Source organism: Folsomia candida, unplaced genomic scaffold (assembly GCF_002217175.1).
Source record: "Folsomia candida strain VU population unplaced genomic scaffold, ASM221717v1 Fcan01_Sc001, whole genome shotgun sequence".
Lineage (NCBI taxonomy): Eukaryota > Metazoa > Arthropoda > Collembola > Entomobryomorpha > Isotomidae > Folsomia > Folsomia candida.
Window position 1 is genome coordinate 15,392,695 of NW_019091193.1, and position 25,126 is coordinate 15,417,820.

Below are 25,126 nucleotides of genomic sequence, written 5' to 3' on the forward strand. Positions count from 1 at the left end.
ATATTACATATGTAACATTTCAATAAAGTATTCTCGTATCTTGGAGTATGCAATGTAAAGATAAGTTAAATGTCAGGGGGCGTATCGTTAATTTATAGTGCTTTAAATATTAGTGTTTCTATATATTTATGTGTATACGAACATGTTTAAACCGATAACACAGGAAGAAACAAGCGTTTGTACTAATAAATTATCTATACGTAGATAACCCAATCCAATGAACCTTCAGATATTGTGAACAGTTTGGCACAGCAAGGAAGCTTTATTTCAGAATGTTTTTCTGTGTACAATACATGTGTGTAGTATTAAATTCTAGTAAAACTACGTCCGGCACTCGTCATGCTAAAAATAAAATTTAGAACGCTTAACGAAGCGAGCAACATTCTGTACAACTTTCTTTGATGTTCAAATTAATTGGTTGTAGAGCATTTCGAGCAGTTGTGTGTTTCTCTCAAAAACAAACTCATATTTGCCCTGAAGGATAAAATATGTATATTAATTATGCTGGATATCAAACAACTCTCTCTCTCTACCTCATACATAAATGCAATAGTTTATTGTGTACGAGATTTATAAAATGTTAACAATCCTTGTATTATTCATTTGTTTCACTTTTAATTGGCTTTATCCTGCTCTGAATAAGGTGTAAGTGGGCAGCTTTATTTATAAAAAGCTGAAAGAGTGGAATTTACCAGGGGTGGGCAAGATACTTTGTCAAGATACAAGATAAAAGATACAAGATACAAGATAGTATCTTTATCTTGTATCTTCGTCGCCTGATCACAGAAGTATCTTGTATCTTATATCTTGTATCTTTTAGACAATCGAAAAGTATCTTGTGTAAGTATCTTATCTAGATACGACTGTCAGAAAAGTATCTTAGATAGTTGACAAGATACAAGATACTTTTTTTCAAAAATTCCGACAAATTAAGTCAATTTCTTGCTACTATCGGTCAATTTGACCATGAATTTGTCGTAACCAGAGTGTGGTGAATTTTTACTTTATGTTTTACCAATTTGTGACAAACCTGGTAAATACATACATACATACATATGTAGATATAGACATATATTCATGTGTACATACATGTGCATATGTGCATACGTTGCACAGTATTATGTACGTGATATGTACCTACGCTTAATTGATGTATATTGAATAAAGTATGATTATAAATATTATAAATCCACGTGAACTTGGATATTATAGACACTATAGGGTTAAGTATGTTAGGTATGGTATAGGTCTATAGTTTTTCGAAATTTTTCGACACGTAGGCACTTGCAACAAAATTTGTAAGGTGATTACATAACGATTTTAAATTTAGTATTAGCTAGATTTTTTCGTTTAAATTATTAAACATGACTAATTCAGCATGAATACCAGGCTAAAAAGGAAAGTATCTTATCTAATGTAAAAGTATCTTAAGATACATATCTTGTACTTTTATCTTGAATACTTAATTTTTAGGAAAGTATCTTGTATCTTGTATCTTGTGTACTTGAACAAGATGTATCTTTTATCTTGTATCTTATATCTTGTCTTCGAGAGTATCTTATCTTGTATCTTGTATCTTACGACCAAAGTATCTTGCCCACCCCTGGAATTTACCCATGTGAAAAGATATATGTAATATATGCACATATATCGTGTATGTAGTATTATGAATCCGACCGGCCTGCAACATTCCCTCGAATTGCACGAGACCTTCATGCGTGTGAGTAAAAGTGATCACAATTCTACACGTTGACACTGGAAGAGCCAAAGTCAGTGAGCAGAGTCGTTTCTTTTATTGTCCACGACGACGAGGATGTGAGTTGCATTGAAATGGGAAGAAAGTGCAGCCGAGAGAGGACCTTAAGTCAGGCAGACAAGAGGACGTAGAGATTTTTTGAATGCGAGTTCAAAGAGGAAGACGCGGCGACGACGGTGTGCATCTCTGCCGCTACTGACTCTTGAATTACACGGAATTTGGCATCACATCACGTCAAGGAGGGTTTTAATCTTGGGTGTCACCGGAGCATATCACTGTCACCGGAACTTGGTGTCATGTTATGTGTGCGTAAAGTTGTAAATTCCTCATGCATGAATAAGATTCTAATCTTTATCTCGTACGTTTGTATGAGGAGGAAGTTTGTCAGAGGAGGTGCATATTCTGGAAAATCAATATGTGTGCCTTTACACCAGAGTAGTCACAAAATTAGTTTCATAAATCCCAACATTTTCTTATTCAGCTTGAAGGGGCAAGTTTTATCAACGATGATGCATGTACACGCCGACACAATGGCCAACTCGATAAGTGCAAAACAAAATTTAATTTTAACACCGTTCGACACTAAACTACTGATGTTGAGTGGGATTCTGGCCCGGACAAAAAGTCCTGTTTTGATGTGAATCGAGCGTGCACGCGCTCTTCCCTACTTTTGCACTGATTCATGTGAAATTTTAAACTTTGTCCTAGAGATGCGAAATTTGGCATGCACATGCACCAAAATATGCTACATCATAATACAGCATCAATTCCCGTTCCGTTCGCTATAAATTTTTCAAGAAAAATCAAAAACCAAATTGAATAGGGGTGACATTTGGTTTTTGATTTTTCCTGAAAAATTTATAGCGAACGGAACGGGAATTGATGTTATATTATGATGCAGCATATGTTGGTGCATGTGCATGCCAAATTTCGCATCTCTAGGACAAAGTTTAAAATTTCACATGAATCAGTGTGAAAAAGTAGGGAAGAGCGCGTGCACGCTCGATTCACATCAAAACAGGACTTTTTGTCCGGGCCAGAATCCCACTCAACCTCAGTATACATCAAAATATCGAGTGAGTGGTAGCTTACAAAATTCGGGGCATATCCTACCTCTCTTTCCATCCAAGTGCTTAATCGATAATGATATTTTGGTGTATGTATGTATGAGGTACAGCAAATAAGGCATGATGGGGTTCTGCACATCAAGATCAAGATACACACAAATCCTACATATATACGGTTATAGGGTAGGCTGAACAGGTTTTCAGTTTTCAGCAGTCACTTTAAATTTGCAGAATTGCAATATATTTTCTCCACACTGCGCATACCGAATCGTATTATTCTACGAAGTACATAAATACGTAAGTGCAAACTTCGCTCGGCGCGACCGTGGATAACAATAATGGATTACATCTCTCTCCGTCATGAATCTGGCTCATGTTCTTTTCTCCTCCGCACACTGTGTAAACCACGGTGAAGTAACAGTAGTAACACACATTGAATAAATATGGTGCCTCGCTCCGAGAGAGAAATTCTGGGTTACCATGATGGTGGTGAAAGTAGTGCGCGAGAAGTGGAGAGTGTGAGACAAGTTGTTAGTGAAACAAACAGAAGAAGAAAGGAATACAAGTGATTTGTCATTCTCATTTTCCTTCAGCCCAGGCAGGCAGAAGACGAGATTAGATGGATTGAGCCGCCACCACCACCACTGGGTTGACTCCACCCTTGAACCCAACAAATTCATACAGAAGATGATAGAACGAGGCGACAAATTCAAGAAATTCGAGTCATATAAAACTGTCATCCAGAAGAAAGGGGGCAAAATGAAGGTGTTTTTAGGTACACCATATTTCATATTCTCAACGTCAACATTGACACAGCAGATCCATGCATTCATATTCGGAACGACTTTCTTCCTCCTCCTCCTCTACTTGTCGTTAGCATAATGACATCTCCAGATAGTGAGACACAATATCTGCCTTGTGTTGACTTGTAACGGAAAGGTGTGCAGCAATGGAAACTAGTTTATTTTACAGAAATAAGGGAACAAGAAATGGGAAATTATATGTGCACGGAATAACGGCGATTCCCTTGACTTCCTTTCATACATTTGAATGATCAAAGTAATTCGTCGTCGTCTTTCACAAACTTGCAACTTCTTCCCAATCTGCTCCGCTGTTGTATCTCAAACTTGTTTTTCCTTTCTATATCTTTCTCCCACATGATTATAAATACCGAGCAAAGGTTCGGTGATGCGTGTACATGGAGCATCGTGTATTCTGCTTGAAAGTTCAACTCAAAAGCGAATCTTGATGGGTTCATGAAAGCTGTAGAGATCAATTATTATTGTATCTTAAAATCGATGCACATTCACATTCGCAACGATCAACATTGTGATTTATACCAATTATTTATGTAGATGAATTTCGTCAACAATGTTAATATTGGTCGGTTTGGGAACTATCTAAATCAGACTCACAAGTGGAGATCTTCGCCCCTTATATCTCAGATTTTTTTAAAACTCGATTAAATCTTATGCTCTTCTGTTGAGAGAATATGTAATTACACCCTTTCGAGACAAGTTCCAGTTGGTTTACAAGTCAGATAATAATTTATTATGTACGGAAACGACGAAACTAGAGTCGTAAAGTATTGCACATTAAGGTTAGCAGAATGAAGCGGGTGTGCAAATTTAAACAAGAGGGAAAGTCGTTTGAACAAAGTAGTGCGGAGCAAAAAGCCTTCACAACTGCTCTGATGCGGTTTGCCCTCCTTCCCTCTCGTCGTCTTTGCAATTTGTGCTGCAGATCAGCGAGTTGAGGTATTTAGGTCTTTTCCTAGGCCGCCGCCTCTCTGCCGCAGTCTCTCACTCTTTATTGCAGACAAGGAAAGAAAGTACTTTCCTCCAACGACTTGAGCTACTAGCGCTTCATTCCAAAGTCCAGCTACGAGTCAAGTCTGCTCCCACCAACGCCAGCCAGGGCTTAGCAGAAAGAAACGCTTTTGTGTGTGCTCTCGTCCTCGCCTGTTTGTATTTGACTTCTTCTTTTACAAAGTCGCTAGCAGAGTTGTGAAGTAGATAACAAAATCTTTCTTGAAACACCCAATATTTCATGATTGTGTTTTCCTTCAGACATAATGAGCTCACACCCGGCACCCCGCAGAAAGTAAAACACTTGACTTGGAGAGGCATCACCGAATCAAGCTAGTCCGAACCTTGATCAAGGTTATTGCTTCCCTTAACGTTATTAGACTAACTTGGCTCTCAGAAACCATTGTTGCTGCTCTTGTTTTCGGACATTGTTCTTAAAATTAATATTAACAAACAAAATCAACTGCACTTGGGACAGTGCAGTACGAAGTTGGTCTGACAGAATCAACTGCGAGGTGTAATATATAACGTGTAAGAAAATGAGGGTGTTGGTTGATGTTCCCCTTTGACTCTTTTGAAACAGCATAATGATGATAGGGAACGAAACAGCGTTTCACGTTATGCTATATTATGTAACTCGTTAGGAAAGTAAATGAGATTTCAAAACAAAATCTTATCTCAATGAGCAGCATCAGTTCCTTCCTCAGATCTCGTTTGATGTTGACTCTCGTAAAGGCAGGGGGTAAATTCGTCCCTCCAAATTTGTAATTGAGGGAGTTGCACTTCTTCACAAGCAGAAAAGCGTAAGCAGCGAGTTCACGAAGGATATTGTTTCAAATGGTATCTTCTTGTTCTTATGTATGTATGCAATAGGACCAAGTGGGCAAAATCCATGAGCTTTTCAGACTCTGCGGGGTTTCGTGGTAAAATGTTACAACAGAATACTTATTAGAGCATCCTTGTTTCTAAATTGTCCTCTGTTCCTGTCTCGAGTGTTGTGCAAATTGGAAGGTCTTACCTCGCTACTTAATAAATTCAAATACTGCAATAAAGTGAAACTGGCCGTGTTTGTCGAGATGGATGTGCATATATGGAAGTTATAGCTTAGTAATTTTGTTTCATCACATTAGACTGTGCTGTTTTGCATTGGTTGGTTTGAACATTTTCTTAGAAAAAACGACTCATAATCATCTGAATAAGATTAATTTTGTTCCATGGTCTTGTTTTTCTTTCGTGGTTGCGAGGTGAATGTCTGCTACATTCGTATGGGAAAATTCCACCACTGGATTCCATTTGTTTCGTACTTAATATGAATGGCGAGTTAATGGATGTAGCTGCGCATCGAACTATCAAATGCCTGCACTTGAATAAGTCTTTTAAGCTTGAAGAATAATTTGTAAAATAGCAGCAGAATGACAGCCGTTGTGAGTCGAGTGTGAAATCCTTAATACCTGTTCCTTGCACTGCACTGCTTCCACCAGGCACCACTTTTTACTCGTTTTTACTCCACGTACATGAAATGTTCTCTCCAAGCCGGAATAATTCCCTCTGTTTTAAAAAGATTTTCTGTTGTATTTGCATAAATTGAAGCTGAATGCTCGTATCCCATCTTATTCTCTTGTTGCGTTCATCCATTAAGAAGCAAGAATTATGTGCAAAACTTCAGCAGTCACTCAAAGTCGGAAGCAGCGAGTAGATTGTATCATTGTATGTTTCAGTGCGTTTGAACAATGTAGATTTGCATAATTCTCTCTGCCCACTGCCACCGCCAAAGATTACATTGTACTCAGCCAAAGAGAGACAACGCCATTCGAAATGTGTAGAAAAAACGCATCTATTCACTCGGATCGTTAAAAGGAATTCTATACTGCACTAGTAAAAATCGCATATGAAACATTTTGACGATGTATGAGAAAAAATTGACAACAGCTTTAATACTAATTTATAATAACTTACAGCACTGACTTCATTTAGTCAGGACAGAGTCCGCGTGAAATTTCAGCTTTTTAACACTATTCTTAAACTTGTGTGCAAAATATCCAACCACCCCACCGATCGAGCAATTGACCGATTTTGTTTAGAATACATGTGTGCATACTTTGAAGTCAATAGGTTCAGCCGTTTTGGCTCCATCGTGTCTACGGACGGACGGATAGACATGACGCTTCCATAAGCCCTGACTCGGGCTAAAAATGAGTTTGTACTTCTTCTCTTTCTCTTGTCGTTAAATTTTCAAAATTGAAAATAATACTTGAGAGTATATATTCTTAAGCTGCTGCACACACCCGCAGCAGATCTTTACTCGTAAATACATAAATATGTGATGAAAGCATTCTTTCGACTGTTGTTCCGGTTAATTTTACACGCAGTGCCCGTAAAGGAATACGCTCTCCCTTTCGTTTCAAGTAACTAATAAACTTTCATTCCCTGTTCGAAAATGTGAGCATTCCGCTCAGACGTGTTAAATACCCTTGTGCTTGTGCTAAAATGAATCTAATTAGATCCTAATTGACGCGACGCTTTCGAGCTACGGTGGATGCAATGTCTTGGCATACCCGTTATGCATACCATCCTTCCTCCATTCTTGTCTCAAGTTTCTATCTGCTGGTAGTATTGAAAGTAGAAAAGGTTTCTAGAACTTTAGGGGAAGTATAACTTATTTTTTTAAATTACAAGACATCATATACATACAGGCGAGTGCATTACATATAAACCTATCCTACGCAAGTATTCTGCTGCCTGCCACACATGTACGCAATTTAATACAAGACGTTGCTTTGGGTATTTGGCATCTCCTTGTTAGAGGTCCCGACATCCTTTAATAGGATGAGGTCTTATGTGACACAAAACCTGAGGCGAGAATTACAAGTTAGCTAACCAATTTTGTTCTGCTTTAGACCCTTACATTGCTAGTCGAGCCTTTAAATGTCACCGTGTTTACTTTTCCACACACATGCGAAGAAATAATGAGTGGTTGGGACGAATGCGGGGCTCGGTTGATTATGCGCATACTTGTAAATTGACCAAACTCATATTACATATTTTTTTCAAGGATGCCAGTTGCAGATGAGTTTGAACAAGTCCTTCCTTGCTTGATGCTGCTGCTGTGTTTAACCAACCAGAATTATGACAATGACAATTTTCGACCCAGTGAACGTTGAATTGAATCTGCTATCTCAGCTCATCCATCCACCGAAAACGAAGGGGTGCACAATTTTCCAGCATTTTTTCCCCACTCCCTTTCCGTCTTTTCGTTCTTGTCAATCTAATCGCGTGTCTTGGGACTTACTGACTTGACTGACTTGACTGGTTTTCTCTATCATGTCTTGAACTTGAAGTTTCTCGACGGCGTACGTAACAAAACCCCCCAACTTGAACCAAAAAAGATTGTTAGGAACAGATATCCCCACCAGTTTACAGTTCACTACTTGGCGAAGAATTAACGTGACTTTTCCTTCTCCTTTGAAGTTTGAATTCCCTCATACTCTTATACGAATACTCGTCAAACTCGGAAGACAGAGGTAGATTATTCATCCAACCATTATTTTAGAACGCGTAAATTTGATCTAAACTGCTGCCAACTTCAGTCACCTAGGACGAAAGGGGTTGATTGAATATTAATAACAAAGAAAGAAGAGGAATAAAAGGACGAATTTTTGTAATGTCAGTAGGAGCTAATAAAGTGTAAATGCCTTATTGTCACTTTCTAGGAGAAAAATGACTCTGCTTTCTCAAATTCAGAGTTATGTAAATATAATAATTTAGAGGCAAAGGTTATCTTGAAAGGAGCAACAAATGAAATTTTACCAGGCAAAATAAAACAAACGACAATTATACATCTGCGCGTGGCTCTGTTCTTTCTTTTATAGTGGGTGCTCTTGTTTTTAAACATTTCGGACTGAATACTAGAAAATTAAAAGTCGTTTAAAGTGTGTGTTGATGCAAGGGACTTAATCCCTCGGAATCCATGAGACACTGGATTTAATACTTTAGCAGCAGTTCTCCTCAATCTGGGCAGTCTCAATTGTTGTGTGTTGTCCAAATCCAGGCTTTGGGTGACTACTTTACTGCGTTGTACATAGATATATATTTCTGCTGGTTCTCGACGGCATGAGCTTTTACACCTCTTTGCTTCTTCCGTCATTGAACGTAATGGTCTTTTAAATTGCGCTTGTCTTAAGCATTGTGTACAGAATACTGAGTTTGGAAACAATGGAGATGGGAAAATAGTGTGAGCATGTAGCGGAAAACCCACGTCCGAAGATTTCCTTGGCCCTTGTGGTAAGAAGAGCTGGTTGCGGATTACACTTTCTCCAAGTGATGAGCAGTCCACTGAGACTTTGCTCTTCCAGCCGTTGTTAAGTGCTCGGGTAAATTGAGGACGGGTTCAAGAACCCCTTGCAATTCGTCTGCTGACTAATTGTCAATTTGCCGACGAGTTGAATTCAACATAAAATTGCTGTTATATAATAAGAATATATTTACATCAATTTTTTTAGTTTTTATTTTACATTTATCACGATTCTTAATTCGGTCGGACGACAGGTTGTAGTGATAAATATGAATTTTAATTCCTCACCAGAAAAATTTCATATCAATATTGTAATTAGATAGCCTGCTGACATACATTCGATTTTCTTATTTACTGTTGTCGTAAAATTAAAGTTGAAAAAGGAAGGTTTGAGCACTACAAGTGCGTGGATTGACCTCGTTCCTTATTTCGAAAGAGCAGAACTTCTCATCCGCCAAAGTAATTGGTAGTTGGAAATGAGATTTTGGTCATTAGAAGCGAATGAATCAGAGGAGAGCTTTGATTTTGTTTACGCTTAGCTGAGGGCTATCAAAACAGCTTGGATATGGACAACCTTAAGTCATAAACGAATAAGGACGTTTCATGGCTAAAAAAACTTTTCATCAGCTGGATAAAATATATGTGTATAAAATCACAAGATGTGTTTCTCCTCGTTCTCCCCCGATTATGAATTGAAAAATGAAGGATACTTCAAGTGTATAAAGGCGTTTGTGAAACTGCTTACTTACGTATTAGGTACAAATGTACCGCAGTGTAGAGTGTCGAAAAACCTCTGCTGGAGACAAAGCAGGTCAGAGGAAATGGGAATTTGACATTTGTATGAAGATAGACGAGGTTGGCAGAGTTTCGTGTTCGTACTTTTCTTCCACCAATCATGACCAAAATAACCCAGGATGAGGTAAGTGGGTGGACCCACCATTTTCCCAATGAGTATTACGTGTCGAGAAAAGTGAAAGAACCTGAAACTATGCGGAAACTTTTTAACAAAAGTGTGACGATGGTGGCACGATGATCTTGTAATAAGGTTTGTGTTCGTGGTGGCAGTCAGAGATAGTATTCTGAGCAGAGTGCGAGCAACTTCTGTCATCATCATATGACATAAAAGTCGGTGAGATTGGGTGGATGACCGTATTTTTAGATTTATGATAAAATTTAAATTAACTTTTAGCTTAAGGAAAGAACTCTCGAGTGGTTTTGAAGTGTGTGACGCCTACTCTCTGGATTAAATCTTGAGACCATTTGCATGCAAAATAAGGCAGTGATGGGCTTTTAATACCAGTCAAGGTTGTATTTAATCTCAAGTCATTGTAAGTTTTGGCTAGAAATGGGTTCCCTCTTCATCCATGGACTGCTGGTCTAATGTTGTTTTCTGAACTGGGTCCAACAATAAAGACTCGGCATGTCTGCGTGAGACCCTCCGTGCACTCATCTGCTTTCTCTCTCTACGAGCATTTTCTACGTTTTCTGCACTCTCATCATTCCCATTATTTTGGAGCTGGCAAGGTGCAAAAATTGGATGAAAGTCAATGGGTACAAAGTCAATTTGACCACATAGTTAAAACCGCATCGCCACTGGCACTTTTTTAGGAAATGAAACACATCACAGCAGAAAACCGTGGTTTCCTGTCAGAACCAAAATTGCTTTCTCGTTGTCCAAACCGGTGGTGCCGGATATACGTGACTCACTAAATGCAAATTTCACCTAAAGATACAATTGGACTCCATACTGTGAAACGGTGTGGTCTCGGCTTTTTTCTGTTTGGGCAAGTGGCTGGTGGTTGATGATTGAAAATGGAGAAGATAACTGAAATTGCACGCAAAGGTTGCTGCTGTGTTTGGCCTGCGATGATATCATGCACATGTGCGTACGTAAAAAGAGAGAGAGAAGGAGAGAGAACTCAGTTCTTGAGTCGCTGCATTTTATTATTTGTACGAGAAGAAGGCTATTTAAAAACGAATTCTCAACGGGCACAGGTTTCATTTCGTGATAACATTTTGGAATTAGAATTAGGGGAGGTTGCATGCAGTGGGACACGTTGGATGGTTACGAAGGTATTGATTGGATTAAAGTGTTATTGGAAAGGTCTATCATGTCCAGTTATCCCCCACTGCCTGCTGTCTCTCACAGCTCAGTCAGTGGGTAGCTATCAATCAATACGTGGGCCGTTCCGATTCTAACGTATCATTATTTTACTGTCCACTTTACAGCTTGAGTCACTCTGAATATTACTAAATTCAATATCGTTTAGAACTCAATTTTCGTTTGCAATTATTTTTAACATCTCGTCAATACATGAACTGAGAACTACGTATTACGTGTTGTTAAATTTAGTCAAAGGCAATATTCGGTCCATCAGAGGCAATTTCTTATCAATTTTGTGCTTTATCGTCTCAAAAATTCATTAACATTTACATCTTGCGTGCATCATTAAGTAAATTATTCAGCAAAAGTAGAAGATGGAAGTTGAGGGTTTGGAGTTTTGTGGAAATTGAGCCACACAAGAGCTAAAAATGAACCGTGCTTGGCATCGAAAATGTGAGACACCTTTCTCCTCTCTGGAAACCTGTCTCCGACATTCATCCAAGTTTGGTTACTTTGCCCACGTGAAAAGGTGGAAAAATAAAATTACGTTCTGTTATGCTCCTGCTTTGACCCGAGTGGATGAAATCGATCTTCCATTGTATTTGATCGCCAAACCCTTTTCTTTCTCCTCCACACTACTTTCTCCCCACTTTCCAAACCCTGAAAGAGAGCTGGAACTCTGCGAACGAACAGTTAGTTGTTGGTTAGTTTAGTTGAAAACTCATTCTTTATTACGCTGGGCTCCAGGTTTGGTTGCGATGTAGTGGAGAAAACTTGATGGCATAAACTATGAAGAAATGTTGGTGGGGAGCGTGCTGTTGCATTATATATGGCATTAGTATGAGTGTGAGAGGAGAAAGAAACAAGGAGGTTGGTGTTCGCAGAGGTGGGTTCACCAAGAAAGTTTTCCGCATGTAGCGGCCCATAATATTAATTCGGCTGTGTCACCTTCTTCTCTTCTCGTCATTGAGAAACAACCCCGCATTCCCACAACTTTGATCACAATCACAACTTTTTAAATAAAACTGCCGGCTTCGATGCAATATATTTACAATATCGCTACTCACCTCATTTTTCTCCCCTCTTTCAAGCACTTGAAGCTGCTTTAAGAGAAAGTTCCGTCCGTCCGTCTCTTTGTATGCAAGACTTTAAAATGCTATTTTTTTAGATTTCAAGTAGATATAAGAATTAAAAATCATGTCAAAACACTAACTCTATAGGTCATGACCTTAAGAATTAAGCTCAGACTTGAAACACTCCTATCATTGGAGGTATCGTTTGAAAGGCCTGAGCAATTAGACCAATTGTACTAAGGGGGCTGTGACCTCGTGTCAGTGTGTGACAGAGGGGTGTGGTCAAATGGCTCAGTCACTGCACAGTACTCCCGCTACTTTTCTATATTTGTGTACTTCTTTTATTATTAGAAAGCACGGTTATTGACTGTTGGCAAGCAGAGTTTGGTTACACTCGAGTGCTGTACACGTATGTCCTTGTTCAAAATTGCATTTTATAGAGAAAAACAAGCTGTTGTGCGTCCGCTGATTTTATTGCAGTGCTGCTGTAAATAATAACAATGGTTGGCACTAATGTCCAAATGGTACCATTGTACGATGGTTATACATATTTGTAGTGTGTGGCTTATTGAGTAAATAGAGGAGGAGTAGTTGGTCATTTATTATTTCAAAGATATGATTCATACTGATAAAACAATGCACCAATGTTGTTTTACATTGTTACAACGGAGGGTTTACCCAAACGGAACTTACAAATAATTCATTGCTTGATTTCGTTTTGTCATGCCATGGATGGGTCAAAGTAAAGTAATGGAAAATCAGTCGTTTACCCGGAAAATAACTTTGTGATTGGATAGCAAAGGACACATCATCACGGTTGGCAGTTGCAGTCGGCATAATTGTGGCGTGAGGAGGTTGTTTTTCTTGTACCGTATAAATAGGCATGGAAAAGGCTTTGCTTGTGGCTCAATTTTTTATGAAAGGAGCAGTATCGTTTTATTTGTCATCGCCAGCGAATCGAGCAGTTAGTATGAAAACGGTCAAATTCATAGCACTCACTTAGGAGGAGAGCTTACAAGGTTTGCAATCCCAGATTTTGTCGTCATTTTGGTATTTTGACACATACTATCAGAATAGTAAACGTCCTCAGTGGTTAATCACCATGATCCATATTGAGGCCGTCACACCCCCTCGAAATTGTTACGTATGGAAAAGCCTAGTTTTCGTTGAAAAGCGTAGAAAAAGATTAAGATTACATTTGTTCAAACTTTTACTAAGAATCCAGTACAGTGCACCTCTGAGGGGGTGTGGCGGGTAGGCTCATGGAGCTTAACACCTGAGGGCTTTACTATTCTCATATGTTTATTATTGCAAAATGACAAGCAGGCATAAAAGTCTGGCATTGCAGACGTTGTGGACTCCCCTCCTTAGCGTGAAGATGACGTGGGGTCTGAAAAATGGACTTTGAGAATGAATATTGTGGAAAAAGTGGCCATGTTGCTAAAGCAAACTTGGCATTAGCGTGTGTTCATATTGTTTTTGGGTAGTTTTAGTAGCGTGTGTCAGCTACCTCACATCCATTCAAATTCCCTTTATTACTTTCATTATCATGTCGACGTTACTTGGGAGGCTTGGTTCTCTACTAGTTTCCACTATTTCCTGTTATTATTTTCTCCATGAAAGTTAAAAGTGGAGTCCAAAACGCGAAAATGAGACTTAACGAGAAAGCAAAACGATGTTCTCTAGTTTGTGATGTGGAGCATGCGTTCAGCGGTTGGCTTACGACATGGGCAGCGGAGAAGCAATGAATTTTTTACAGTTTGATCATTTGAATTGGGATAGTGGATTAGGTTCGGAGACGAGGTAATTACAAACGACCGAAATGGAGCACTGGTCCATTATCAAATGGCTTTTATTCAAATTAGTGTCTCCCACAGTGTCCGACCTTACTTTCCTCCACACCGATGGAGAGAAAAGAGTTGGGCCCAGTTTATAGGTTAGGAGACCGACAGCACGATTCTTCTTCCCATAAAAGGCCTCACTATCAGTGCACGCTTTGGATAGAAAAGGCTGATAAACTTATAAATAACAGCACCATTAACAACATACATACCATCCAACTTGGTTCATGACAGTGGAACATTTTTCTCCTGCTTTCTCATGGGACTCAGAGCTGGGGAAGATTCGTTCTTGTCGAATAACATATGACTTATGTGAATGGATGAATTTTTATGTATGGGCGGACAGGGAGAGAGTGGCAATTCTCTCGGAAACTCTTATTTGGACCTGACTTTTCCATCTTGTCACCCGAACCCGGGGTGGTGGTGGTGATGGTAGGATTGCCTCCGCTGAAAAATGTCCCTCGTAATGAGTCGACGTCTTCAGATGAAAGAAATAGTGGTTGGGACACTCTGACTGACAAGACACAAAACAAGGCAGCAGCAACGCTGTGTGTTCCCCCTGTCCTCAAAACCAACGTGTTTTTCTGCATATCCAAAAAAATGACAAATTTCCTTAAAACGGGAACTTTCGTTTCTCCACCATTTCCGAATGGTTAACAGAATATTTTTCACTTAGGTTCTCTCATCATCCTCTCGCGATACCATGAGAGAGATACATCTATTTTCAAAAGCAACTTTTCAAAACTTTTTTCAACATCCATTCATCCTACTTTGTGTATGGAATCATGGAGGCAAAATGTCACCAACGTTTCTGTGGAGCGAAGAATGATCCTCCTTCCCCGTTGGCTTCAGCCACGACGCTCTCGCTTTTAGGCTTTTCATTTCTTACAATATTTCATATTGCTTTTGCAGAAATAAAGTCCAAAAGCGTATTCAGGTATTTCCGAGGATTTCGCTCTGTGCACTGACTTTGCGTGGCGTTCCATGCACACATAATCCTCTGCGTGTATGAATATTTCCTTATTTGCATACCCATTTATTAGAGGTGCATAATGCTCTTGGGCTTAGTTTAGTGGTTGGTGGTGGTGGTGGTGGGACTGGTGGGAGATGAGGTTACGGTCGGAGGAGGAGAGAAAGTGAGATGCATCGGAACGATGGATGCCTCTTGATGTATTATGGCTTCAAGTAAATTGGCGGTGAGGAGACTCTCTCTGGAGACGCATTTTCTCCCTCTTGCAACATATATTTCTATATATTCAGACACTTATTACTACGATGAGCTCCTTTCACTCAGCCTTTGCCTCTATCTCCTTCGCACAGTCATTTCGTTACCCACACCATACCCGTCCTTTCTGTGGCTGTGTGTGTGGCAGGACGACTTTCTCAACAATTCTTTACACTTTCCACATGTTTGCTCTTATTAAGTGCCTGTGGTTTCCTGCCAAGCAGCATTTTCCTTCATAATATTTCCCAAGAAATGCGATAATGACATTTGTTTTCCTGCCAAGCAGCATTTTCCTTCATAATATTTCCCAAGAAATGCGATAATGACATTTGTTTTCCATACTGAAAAAATATTTGTAACTCAAAAATCACTCAGTATGCTATTTGTTAAAAATGAATCCATCATGAACGGTGGAACTCTTTCATGAAAGTTCGCAAGCATGGCCACCCAATCCAATAAATCGAAATCAGTCCCTCAATTTAGGTTCCTGCTATTTACTCTAATCTTCTTGTGTTCGTTATAAAGAGCTTAAATTTGAAATGGTATACGTACTCGTGTCTATAGTATGAAGGAATGAAGACGTATAATGAAAAGTGTCCAAGAAGATTCTACCAATTGTGAGTGAGATGAAAGAGGAGTCTTAAGAAGTTCCACCAAGATAAGCCCGACAGGACCAAATCTCTTTCTAATGAGTTGCTGCTAAAGGTATTTTGTCCAAAAAACACTTGAAGAATTTTGCCTACCACCAGCAGAGTTTGGTGCACACGAGGAGTACCACGAGACGAGTAAAGATAAATAGGTTTTCCATGCAGCACATGGACACAAAAACCCGATGAGACGATGAAATTCTACGTAGCTCAATACTCACAAGAATATGTCATGCAGGAATTTGCACCCAGCTTTAGTGAAGTTTTTGGGAGATTGATCGATACATGGGAGCAAAATGTAAAAATTCAGGAAGCGATTAAGATTTTGGTTGATATGGTGGGTGTACAAAAAAGTGTACTTCGTTTGGCTCAAATGCTTCATCTATCAAACGTTACAACCGTAACAGCAAGCATGCTCTGGTTGGATTTCAAATTTAAAACCAGCTTAATAAGAAGTTCAAGCAAGACTTACCTGTTTGATATCTTGTATTCGTAATCCTTTCTGAAAAGGGATTACGTCGTAGAGAGAAGATAATCCGATCTGAAAGAAATGAAAAAAGGTTCTAAACTTCGGCTTCCTCTACACATCCTATTTATCAAGCAAATTATCCGTCCTCATCATCATTTGATGGGAAAATTCTGTTTTTATCCTCCTGAAATGATGAATGACGAATTCTGAAGCGTTTGAAACTGCCGTTTATTTTGGCGTAAAATTTACTATCTGATCATCTGGTTCTACATACGTAGTGGGATATCTTGCCAAGTTAAACTTGGGAGAACGAATGAATATTAAAACTCACAAAGTAGGAGATTACTTACCTTGTAAATTGTAGAGCAGGTGCACCATTCGTATGCCAAGTCTCATTTTGTGGTTAATAATTTACATGCATCTGGGAGGTCAGAGTTCGAAATCAGTTAAGTTATGTATGTTGCTCAATCGGGATTCATATAATCAAATCGGAAGTGAGCTAAGCCTGGCTGTTTACACAGAGGGAAAATGTTTGGCGAGATTTTTCATTCGATAAACTACACGCCAAGCAGAACAACCAACCGCAGCATGAACCCAGTGACATGGTTATCATGGAATGACAGATTGGTTTGGTTTCGGGCGATATTTTATCATTTTTACATATTACAAAATTTCTTCCTTATTGTCGAAAAGAAAATGGTGATGCGAGGACGATAAGAGGAACGAAAGTTGCTTGCAGGCAGTGGGTTTAGCTATGTATGTAGCAGCAGCAAAGTAACTATAATGGGAATTATTTTGTATCCGTCCAACTGCAAATTTTGTTTGGCAATCAATAAGACGTCCGCCTGCTTGGTAGGGGTTCTTGTAGCAATTGTGTACTACTTGTATGCTTGCTCCTATGCTTTCATTCTTCCATGACTCAGATTTTACATCATTCATTTCGTTCATCAACCAGCTCCACAAGAGTGAATATATGCAACCCGTTTTGTAACGCTGTGTTGGGCCATCAACATATACATGCATTACATTTGTAATAGTGACGTGACGTCTGTGAAAGGGGTCGTAAATAGGGAATAGGGGAATGATTGATGGACATTTCAAAGTCTTTGAATGAATGACATCCATACAATATCCTCGAGCCAACTTTCTCTGCTGATAGATTCCCACTTTTTCTAATGGACTCGACAACCACAATCCACGAGGAGGGATAGCACAGTGAGTTCTGACTCTTCATGCTGCAAGCGGTTATCGGAACATCAGCACATGTGTCATCTTTTGTCCATAAGTGGACATTGACGTGGATTACTAATAATGCTTAACAAAAAATATGCATTCGTGAAGATGGATATTAAGGAGGGCTGAATTAGGCGATAACTATGGCTGTTGGTATCATTGTAATGCCGATTGTATAAATTGCCATTACAACATTTCTTTTCTGCTGACCAAGACGTTCGCATTTCTTGAACAGATATACTTGACAAAATAAGTAATGATACGGCGATTTATATATGTGTGAATAAATTATTTCTCACAATAATTTTGCAATTCTACGCCATTTTTGGACTAAGGTTATATATACATATATATAAATGCTGAATGATAGATTATGTAATGTAGATAATACTTGATTTTTTAAATTATTTTTTCCTCCGTTATCAGCACAGGTAATTGATTAAATGAGTAAAGTCCAAGTCCGTGTTTTGTAGTACGTGTATGTAAAAAAACATGAAAATTCAATGTTCACAACACTGCTTCAATTTGAAATTCATTGTTCTGGGTCACCCCCAGATATGCACATACATATGTATTCTCCAAAGAATCTTCTGATTTATGAACCTTGTTTGAGTTTCTGAAATGATTTATTTTTAACGGGAATGAAGAACATGTCCTTGTTTGGTTTAATAGGGCGCTATTCCATATCTTTATGCGGTTTGGTTGAGAAGTTGCGACGATGACTAGAATGACCGGACCGCATGCAGGCCACATATTAAAGTTTTGCCTTCGTGGGTTGTTATTTATTCTACATTTTCTTTGAATCTCAAGATTTACAATTTTTCTTGAGATTTACTCCTAGAATTCATTGTTCATTCCTATTGAACAACCTGCTAGCTTTGCATTCTGTCCCACTATTGTCTGTCCTCGTGGTTATGAAACATTGTGCTCATGTGTAATGGAACGTGTCCAAAATTTTCAGATCACTGATCAAATGCTTACTTTTCATTTTTACTTTTACAAGTTTCCAGTTTTCTACTGGAAAAGTTTTTTTTACTATCTTCAATTATATGAAAATTAGAGAGCCTCAAGAATTGCGCTCCCCACGCACTCATTTCTACCACCAAAGTGGGCAAGCCAGTCGTATTTCCAACTAGTCAGTTTCTTATGGACGTAATATAATATGAATAACTGGCTCAAAAGGCCATGTCCAGTGTCACATGCAGTGAACAAATTTATGATCACGTTTATGGGGTAAAGATGAACTAACAAGAAGATAGGAAAAAACTGTCCTGCGATGATGTCCTCTCTTGTGCGTTCTATTCTTCCTGCATGTGTCGGATGCAATTCGGAGTTTGAATACTCCCCATTCAAGGACATTCACTTTTATTTCACAAATAGTTTATCTGACGTAGTTTCTACCATAAATTAAAAAAAGTATAATGCACACTGTGAACATGTTCATTTTCTCTTTTCGCCCTTTTAAACTTCTTGCATATTTCTGAGAGGAGATGCTGTCATATAAATCAGAGGGACGATGATGATTCCATGCATATTTTACCATCTTTGTCCCATGGCTGGTCGCGCACATTCATTTGGTGGTCTGGTCCACGTCCCCCTTCATCCTCGCTTTGGAAACGTCGTAGATTGGATGTTACACTTTTTCAACATGTTCCCTCCTCAGTTGGGCCTAATCTTCATCCGGCTCTCGTGGGTTGAGAATTGAGAATTCTCCCACAAAAGGGCTTTCCATCTTCTTGTCTTCATTTTCTCATTATTTTCATCTCTTCCTTTCATACTCGCCTTTGCTCAACTCATTCAGTCCCATAACCGTCGCAACTGTATCAATTCACCACAATTCATATCGTCTTAGAAAACATGATGACATGTTTAATATCAGTCGGCCTTTTCATCAGCAAATCTTTTTGTCCGGCATTGGTGTCCTTTTAAGGAAAAAAATCTCGGCTATGCAATTTAAACGATATTAGTTCATGATTGGTTTCTGAAAGTTTTCTCTGCACGAAATTTTCTCGAGTGAAATTGGACTCCGAGTTTAGTATTTGTATCTGTTTCTTATATGCATTATGTGTACTAAAGGGGAACAAAATGCAATGGATCCTTGCAAACTGTATTTATGAATTAGCCAATCAAACACCATCTCTTCTCAATTTTGAAGTACAAAAAAATTCACAAATGAAATGATATTATAAAAAAAAGGTCGTCTTTATTGATTCCCAATTTTAGCCATTACATTTGAATTACAAGTGAACCAAACCTCACATAAGTGAGAAATAGATGGTCACAGGTTCCTAACTATGGTGCCCGTAGTGCAATGGACACCGCACAGACCTGTGCAACAAGTCAGAGAGGAAAACCACAAGGGAAAAAACTCTCTGCCAGTACTGGGAATTGAACCCAGAACCTCCATTCGGCTTGAAGCACAGTGTGATGACCACTCGGCCACCACTGCCTGCCACATGCAGATAAATAATTTGTTAATTATCAGCTTGAATAACAAAGCCTTATTTTATAATCCACAAATTAATTTTATTAACGAATAAAATTGAGCTCCTAAGATGTGGGATTTAGTCCATTCAAATACCTGATTAGTAACAAGAGCACTCAAGCGTATCATTAACGTTGCAGAACTTCTAGTGGAATTTTTTGTCCTTGCACATGTCTAAATAAATAATACAAAAGACAAACCAACAATGTGAAAAAATCATAATTTTTTAGTCCTTACACTTCTTGGCCAGTTTCCTAAGATAATAATATTATTATCTGAGAATGCGTATAATGGAATTTTCGACTTTCTCGAGTGTGCTGAAGAGCTCTGAGAATTACTTGAATATTATGTTAATGGAGGCAGTTTTGGTTTCTGGTCCAAATTTCTTTTTTTTTCAAGTGTGTCTACACGGCGTGTATTCGTAAGTATGTGCATGGAACCCTCGCATAGTTGGCCATGTCGTTGGTTTGACTGCATTATTCGGGAGTTGGATTGAAGCTACATACGAGAGTCGTGCGGTGTGATTTATGTAGAAAGTAAATGGGAGTATGTACAAGTCGCTTCTTCAGCAGAGAGCGCGTGAGACGTGAAATTTTTGAACATAAATAATAAATGAGTTATCATAATAGGGACATGTTAACTTGCCTCGAGTCAAAAACAACAAACTCTCCCAAAGGGTACACGAACGAGTAATGAGCATCCAACGAGCGACGATTCCATATACGAATCAAGGTTAACCCTTCCTCCATCTCAGGTAAAGTTCAAAATTCAACACATGTCGACACATACGTGATGAAACAATGACAAGTTCCCTGACTCTATCGGAGTAAAGTTGTGTCTTTACAAATGCCATTGGTTTTATCAAAAATGCACAAACTTAACTACGGATAAGCATGTGTTGGAGTTTAAAGTTTAAAAATTAAGAATTGAACTCGGGTTATGAATTGTTTTCACCCTTTTATTGGTTCAATAATGCGTGCGTTGACAGGCCCTTTTCTGCATATTATTTGTTGCAGCAGCGAACAAAAGCCTGCTGACTGTGTGCATGGATGTTGAAAGACCGTTTTTAAGAAGAAGGTTTCAAAACACCTTTTAAACAAAACAATGCATACTTAAAACCCAGTCTTGAGAGGTATCATATTGCATAATAAATTGAATGCGTATGGAAATGAGAGTCGGAGGCTGTAAATTATCTCTCTCCAATGAGCACAGGATGGGATGAGTTGTTGGCAGTTTGAAATATTCAAACCAAAAGGCAGGATTTTCTGAAATTGATTTGTGTGTTGGTTTATCATGCTGCCATTTTCCTCTTAAAGTATTTGCTTTCTCATTTGAAATATGAGCATGTAAATATGAGCATGTGCTGTAATGTGTCATGATGAAACGCAGGGGCTTATGATATTTGCTGTTGGGGTGGGTGGGATTTGGTCAGGTGGTCCAGGAAGTTTAGAAATGGTTGATGAAAAATGTTGTCTCTCGTTTCTTATATTTGCTCAATAACAGACCAACCTGGGATGTAACTACGAAGATATGATAAGGTTTGTGTCACGCATAGTCCAAATATTTTCTAGGGTGGAATATATAAATATTTTGCCTGTATAATCATTATGAATGTTTACATCATAAAGAGTAAAGGGGAGTTCATTTGAATTTAGTGATGCTCAACAACCAATAAACTTGGACTGTGTATGTACACACGGTCAGGCTTTAATTCAATGGGACGTTTGCTTGCTACTCATTAAAGAGGTTCATTCATCAAAGCGATAAAAGTCAACAGCTTCTAAACGGCCTTTGGATGTAGAAACATGAACATTTTTACATTGAAGCCGGTCCAAGAAGGGGTTTACATTACGCTCTTAATAATAATAAGCAAAGCATATAAAACCCTTAGTGAACGTGTAAGATAAACAGCTCGGGAAATTTAATGACCCAATAGAGGTAACATTTCCAGTCTCATTTACATTTGATCCTGTAAATGCAATCAGGTTTACAATGTTTTTTTTTATTCTCTATACATACATGCGTACACAAATGCGTATACATACGTATTATATATGTAGGCTGGTAACTTGGAATGAATGCAGTGCTTGAAGAAGCTTTGGGATGGCTCTTGTTGGAAACTTTATGTTTGGTTAATAGACTTTCATTGCAGAGTTAATGTGATTCAATATAAGAAAAGAAGAATGGATGCATTATCGCACCATCATAATCGCAGACACAGAATTGCTTTGTTTTGTAATGTAAACTTGACCATCGTCATTTGGGATTTGGAAGAAAGGAACGAAGCAGACTTGGCGAGGCATGTGTGTATGCATATGCATGCACATACATACTTTTAGCTGTCTCGGCATGTTAATTTTATCGACGACTTTCCAACAATTCAAATATAAGGCGTTGGATGCAAGTGCTGTGTGAACCCCTGCCAAGATCACCAGTATCAGTCACCCCTGGGCCGTAAACATCACGCTGGGTGATTCTTGCATTCACCCCTTTGAGACAAAGACCAATTCGTAATCTGCTGACTGACGCTGCTCATTTTACAATCTGGGAAACCTTCGATTTTTATAGATTCTCCTCAAAATTTAGTACGGAGAAGGTTAAAAAACTGGAATAGGTAGAGTCATTATTGTCACTTGCTTTATCCTGACGATAAACAAAAATACAATCCGTATACTTGTTATTACTTGATAGAGTTCAACATATGCACAACTACAAGGGAGACTGACGCACTTGAGCAAACACGTACAGGAAGCTTCCTCCCTCCTTCAACATTGTGGATGACCCGTTTCAAATCTAAAAATATAAAGTATAAAAAATCCCTCAATTGTGAATATCACGATTTGAAGGATGGATGGGGTGGGCAGGAAGATATACGGAGTATACTTTTAGAGATCTAAATATATGGTAACCTTTGTCGTCATCATTACATTGCTCAAACACCACGACTCAATGAATCTGCTAAATTCGACGTTAAATGCTCCAATGCCTCCAATGCCCATAAGATTGTGTGGGATTTGGGATTCAAATCGAAATTGGATTGCTTGCTGCATTCTATCCCATCGCATATCGGGCACTGCATTTCATGGATTCATTTATTACCGCAGGGCGATTATGTTATGTTGATTATTGATTTGATTGGATGATCTTTTGAATAGAAACTGAATGGAAACCGTGACAGTTGGTCTCGTTAGCTCTGGTTTTGTTCGACCAACATACATTTCTACATACTTCTCTATCCAACTGCAGAAAATGGCTGGGTAGAAAAACCAATCGCATTATTATATAGCGTGTAATTTCTCACCATATCTGATTCACCATGTGAATGTGGATCATCACTGCAACGTTCTGATCTGCTCCCTTAATACAAAATAATAATGTTGCATTATTAGGCCAAGCTCCAGCTCATAGACAAAGATGAAATGAGGGCACACTAAATTTTGACAGTAATATTGGCAAAGTAAATGAAATGGGAATTTTTTAGGAATTAAAAAAGGATTGAATTGGACGAGGAACAATTCCGAGAACGATGATGTGATTATGTGGGAGGGCGTTCCGTTTCTTTATAGTCACGAGTATGCAAATGACCCTAAAAGCAAAGATCGTCCAAGTAAAATTTCGATCCACTTATGTTCCATCGTGCCGAATCCAAATTAATTGCTTTCACTGAAAGCTTAAATCCTTCCCGTGCTCTTATTCAGTCCAAATTTTATGACGAATATTATTTTAGAAGGCAAATCATCCTAGTTTGGACGTAGAATGGTATGAAGCCTACCGAACTATGAGCCTGCTTTATCCAGCGCTTAGTTTACATACTCTGGGAAATTTGAGGCTGGCAGATTCCAAAGTAAATTCCAATATTCTACATGCTGATAAATCCGATCAGATCTGTACAATGACGACTATGGGAAATAAAACTGGGTTAGAAATAAGCGTTAAAGAGCTAAATAGTATCACAAATGTAGATTGAAAATTAAAAGCAAAATATAGTGGGGGCTGAATTATTGAAGCTCTTTTATGCTCTCTTTTAGCATTTCAACATTTCTTCCATGTAACTAAGCTCCATGGTCTTGCGTGATTGTACATCTGAATAACAAAAGAGGAAAATCACGTTCTTGATCCAATCAACTGGTAATTTACCAAACGTACGTATCCATTCCGATCTCTGACGGCAATGTACATACTGCAACAACAAACAAACATGATGCCTTTGAAATCCTTGTGTAATCAATGTTCCACGTAATATTTTGTTTTGTGAATCTCTGATTTATTTCAACGGGATGCATAACCGTTCACAAATATGCAACAAGCACGCAGTCTTCATAGTCTTGATGAATCCTTTTCATAATAAAGGTTCAAAGTTCTGTATCGGATATAGCAACCACGTCATAGGAAAAGTGGAAAACAAATTTGAATCCAAATCAAAAGACTTCAGAGTTCAATGAGAAATAACAAACTGTGTGCAGAAAACACCAACCGAACTGCAGACTAATTTGCATGCACAACCGAAGGACTTTGCAATACTACATAAATATACCTACATATGTACATTTGTGGGTGTCCTATATGCACGTATGTACATGTGTGCACATGTTTGACCGCGGAAGGCGTAAACTAAATTTCTACGGTGGAAGTGGAGGAATGGGAATGGCTAATTTATTATGGTTATAAAGGAAAATGAAATGACTGTTCACAATTTCTGTCTTATCGCTGGACACGAGCATAATGCGTGTCAAATTTAACTTTTGATAAACCCCACACACTTTTACCATAGTAAATAAACTTGTACGCGACCAAGTCAAAGTGGGCTGGTGGTTGACCACAGGGTTGGTTGGTTAAGTTTATTTGCGTAGATTTCATGCGAGTAAAAGAGAGCGAGAGAGAGCCAAACTTAATTTTAATGGCTACTATTCAGAATGTTAGTACAACATGTAACGACTTTTGTTCGAGCCAAAGTTGAATATGGCTCGTACAGCGAAAGAAAGAATATTATAATATCTGCACAGGAGAAAGGCTGTCACGTCAATGTATGTGACGAGTAAGGTTGAAACAGGGGCAAACTTTTAGACTTTCTCCCGGTATGGACAAAGTCAAAAGCAAGCTCTCTCTCTCTGGACTTTGTGTTAAGAA

At 38.6% G+C, this 25,126-nt stretch overlaps 1 protein-coding gene and 1 long non-coding RNA gene across 4 annotated transcripts in view; one reads left to right on the forward strand and one right to left on the reverse strand.

Moving 5' to 3' along the window:
- Positions 1-25,126, forward strand: part of LOC110863665 (semaphorin-2A) — a 176,517-nt gene that overhangs the window by 124,881 nt on the left and 26,510 nt on the right. The window lies entirely within an intron of this gene.
- Positions 19,701-20,995, reverse strand: LOC118434118. The gene is made up of 2 exons (XR_004833782.1): positions 20,237-20,995; positions 19,701-20,173 (listed from the first exon to the last, which is right to left on the reverse strand). It is a non-coding gene; the product is annotated as an uncharacterized LOC118434118 (long non-coding RNA).